Consider the following 4718-nt stretch of genomic DNA (forward strand, 5'->3'; position numbering starts at 1 on the left):
CCATTGAGCAAACACTCTCAGATTCAACACTGAAACTTTAAAAAAAAATTTTTATGTATTTATTTTGAGAGAGAGAGAGAGAGAATGGACACACCAGGGCTTTCAGCCAGTACAGACAAACTCCAGATGCATGTGCCACCTTGTGCATCTGCCTTACATGGGTCCTGGGGACTCAAACCTGCGTCCCTTGACTTTACAGGCAAGAGCCTTAAGCACTAAACCATCTCTCCAGCTCCCAACACTGAAATTTTTAAAGCTAAATTTGGGAGCCAGGCATGGTAGCTAGCACATGCCTTTAATCCCAGCCCTAGGAAGGCAGAGTTAGGATTACTGTGACTTTCAGGCCAACGTGGGACTACAGAGTGAATTCTAGGTCAGCCTGGGATGGAGGGAGACCTTACCTTAAGAAAACAAACATGAATAAATAAAAATAAAATAAGCTTGGAAATTCTACAAGGTAGACTTAAAAGACAAACTAGGCATGTCAAGTGCAGTTTTGCTGGTAGAAATCAAGAAATTGATTGACAGAATGTTAATCTAGAGTGGTACACTATGGGCATGTCCTGTTGTCAAGCTCATACATACAGGGAAAGGCAAGGCCAAGGTTGACTAATCCAATACGGGAAGATAAAAGGAGTCACATGCGACTTTTGGCTTTCTGGGCCTGGGTTACCTCACTTAGTATAATCTTTTCCAGATCCATCCATTTCCCTGCAAATTTAATAATTTCATTTTTCTTTCCTGCTGAATAGAACTCCATTATGTAGATGTACCACATCTTTATTATCCATTCATCTGTGGATGGACATCTAGGCTGGCTCCACTTCCTAGCTACAGTGAATAGAGCAGCAATAAACATGGTTGTGCAAGTGTCTCTAAGGTAGTGAGAAAAGCCATTAGGATACATGCCTAGGAGTGCTATAGCTGCATCTTATGGTAGATTTATTCTTTTGTTTTGTGTTTTCATTTTTTTGAGGTTGGGTCTCACTCTGGCCCAGCTGACCTGGAATTCATTATGTAGTCTCAGGGTGGCCTCGAACTCACAGCGATCCTCCTACCTCTGCCTCCTGAGTGCTGGGATTAAAGGCATGCACCACCACATCCTGCTTTGTAAATCTGTTTTTAGCTGTCTCAAGAACCTCCACACTGATTTCCACAATGGCTGTACCAGCCTGGAACTACATAGTAAATTCTAGATCAACTTGGGCTAGAATGAGACCCTACCTCAAAAAAAAAAAAAAAAAAAAATTGGGTTGGAGAAATGGCTGAGCACTTAAAGGCGCTTGCCTGCAAATCCTAATGACTTGAGTTCGATTCCCCAGTACCCACGTAAAGCCAAATGCACAAAGTGGTACATGTGTCGAGTTCATTTGCAGTGGTTTGGAGGCCAGGGAGTGCCCATGCTCTGTTCTGTTCTCGGGATGTGGTTTTCCATAGCTATCTGTTTCTGTGTTCTCATAAAATCAAATGGACTGAAGGGAAAGGCTGGTTTGGTAGCAAGAAGTGCTGAGACAGATTTCTTTCTTTGGGGAAAGGCTTGTTCGAGAGGGCTGGTACTCCATGCAAGAACATGTTACTGGTGGCTTCTTCCTCTCTGGCTGTTTCCAAGTTCTTGGTAATTGAGTAAGGTGTCCACAAGTAGTTAAGCAGAGAAAAGTTTATCAAGAGCAAAGCAGTACTAAGGGTTTTAATATACTGCCAAAGAGACAGCTGGCCAGCCAAGTGGAAAGTACTCCAGAGCCCCAGGACATGGTTGGGGCTTCCCTTTAAAGAATTTTCAAGGGAGGATGGATAGGTTGCTAGGGTCATAGTAACATATTGCTAAGTTAGGGTTATATAATTGTTGTTTTGGGCTGGAGAGATGGCTTAGCGGTTAAACGCTTGCCTGAGAAGGTCCGAGGCTTGATTTCCCCAGGACCCACGTTAGCCAGATGCACAAGGGGGCACATGCATCTGTTTCCAGATCCCACACTAGCCAGATGTACAAGAGATGGAACATGGGTCCTTAGGCTTCTCAGGCAAGCGCCTTAAACACTAAGCCATCTTTCCAGACCCTCTTTATTTTATTTATTTATTTATTTACTTATTTATTTGAGAGAGAAAGAGACAGACAGAGTGAGTGAGTATGGGTGGGCCAGGGCTTCCTGCTACTTGCTGCAAATGAACTCCAGATGCAGGGGCCATTTAGTGCACTGGCTTTACATGGCTACTGAGGAATTGAACTCTGGTCATTATGCTTTGCAGGCAAGAGCCTTAGCTGCTGAACCATCTCTCCAGACCTTTTTTACTTATTTATTTATTTTTAATTTTCTTGGTTTTTCGAGGTAGGGTTTCACTGTAGCTCAGGCTGACCTGGAATTTACTATGTAATCTCAGGGTGGCCTCGAACTCACAGTGATCCTCCTACCTCTACCTCCCAAGTGCTGGGATTAAAGGCATATGCCACCACACCCGGCTTCCTTTTTGATTTTTCTCTGACATCTTATTGATGATTTCCATACATATAAACACACACACACACACACACACACACACACACACACGTATATGTACATGTATTTGTGTGTGTGTGTGTGTGTGTGTGCATATATATCATGAGCATACTCTCCTTCCACCCCCCTCCCTTTTCCCCTTCCTGAATCCCCCTCCACTGAATCGCTTCTTCCTTCCACCTAGTCTGTCTTCTATTTTGATGGTCATTTCTCCTCTTACGCAGGTCTTGTGGAGGAAGCATCAGTGTCAGAGGAAGTGGTGGATTAAACATGAGTGTTGCTGTCGCTGCTAGCCTCCCCCAGGGAGATGGGGTAGACACTGTGGCCACTCAAATGATCAAAACAGAGCATTAGAAGCAACAGAGAACTCAGCACTGAAGGAGACTCCTGCCACACCCTCCAAGGCTCAGGGAGCATTGAAGAACATTAGAGGAGAAAGAATCGGGCACCACAGGGTGGGGAGGTGTACTCTGAGGCACTGCCCCTCCCCCAACAGAGACTGACTGCTGCATTCGTGACCCTGCAGTGAATACCGGTAACCCCCATGAGGGGGCCCTCAGTGGAATGGGGGTGGGGGAGAGGGAACGAATGAGTATAACCCAATGGGAATGTGACCAAATTGCAGCAACATGTCCAGATATTAAGGATCTCAATAAAAAAAGAAAATTGAACAAAGGGCTGGAGAGAAGGCTCAGCAGTTAAGGTGCTTGCCTGCAAAGCCTAAGGACCTGGGTTTGATTCCCCAGTACCCACATAAAGCCAGAGGCTCAAGGTGGCTCATGCAGCTGGAGCTCATGCTGACTGTCTCTCTATTCTCTAAGTCTCTCTCTGCTTGCAAATAAATAAATGTTTTGAAAAGCAATGCTGTATTATATAAAAGCTATCCTATTGTGATGGTTTGTATTGATTGCCAGCTGGCCTCAGGCCATGTTTGTGAGGGCTTTTTGATTAGGTTAAAGGCAGTGGGAAGAACCGCTTTAACTGTGGTGGCACCATTCCATGGGCTCAGGTCCTGGACTGCATAAAAAGGAGATAGCTGAGCAGCAGCATTCACCACTCCCTGCTTCCTTACTGTGGGCTGAATGTGACCAACTCTGCTTCTGCCATGCCTTACCCACCACAATGGACTGTAATCTGGAACTGTAAACTGGATTAAGGGCATATGCCACCACACCCGGCAGAGAGAGAAAATGGGCACACCAGGGCCTCCAGCCACTGCAATCAAACTTCAGACACATGTGCCACCTTGTGCATCTGGCTTATGTGGGTCTTGGGGGATTGAACTTAGATCCTTTGGATTTGCAGGCAAGCACCTTAACTACTAAACCATCTCTCCAGCTCCTTTAAACTGATTTTTGTCAGGTATTTTGTATCGGCAACAAGAAGATAACTAATGCAGTTATTTTACATAAAAGACTTGTACATTCTCAGATTTTGAACTATAGGAGAGTACTGGAAATAATCACCTGCTGATACCAGGAAACAGCTCAATATTATATTTATATTTAACTATTCAAAGCTTTACAATGTTATCAGGGCCTGGAGAGATTGCTTAGTGGTTAAGGCATTTGCCTGCAAAGCCAAAGGACCTTGGTTCAATTCCCCAGGATCCATGTGAGCCAGATGCACAAGGGGGCACATGTGTCTGGAGTTCGTTTGCAGCTGCTGGAGGCTCTGGCACACCCATTCTCTCTCTCCCTCTCTCTTTCAAATAAATAAATAAATAAATTTAGAAAATGTTCTAAAAAGTCTTTGGGGACTGGAGAGTTGGCTTAATGGTTAAGGTACTTCACTGTGAATCCTAAGGTCCTAGGTTTGATTCCCAGTACCCACATAAGCCAGATGCACAAGATGGCACATGCGTCTTGAGTTTCTTTGCAGTGGCTGGAGGCCCTGGTGCACCCATTATCTATCTATATCTCTCTCTCAAATAAATAAGAAATTAGAAAATTTTTTTACAAGTCTTGGGCAAGATTGCGAACAAGGAGCAGCAGGTCTAAGAGCAGGCAGGCAGGGATCTAGGGGAAGGTGTCACCATCAATGGCTTCCTGAGTCAGTTGCAAGGAAACTGTGCAACTGGTGATGCAGAGAACCAAAGTGACAGGGCAGAACTTCCATCTAGGCCACTAGGGACAAAGTGAGCAGGGAGAAAGCTGTGCTCATCTTACCCTGCTTCTCCTGAGAGCTGAACACCGGATCTTGGCCCAGCCAGGCAGAAGGGAATCT

Source organism: Jaculus jaculus, chromosome 14, assembly GCF_020740685.1.
Source record: "Jaculus jaculus isolate mJacJac1 chromosome 14, mJacJac1.mat.Y.cur, whole genome shotgun sequence".
NCBI lineage: Eukaryota > Metazoa > Chordata > Mammalia > Rodentia > Dipodidae > Jaculus > Jaculus jaculus.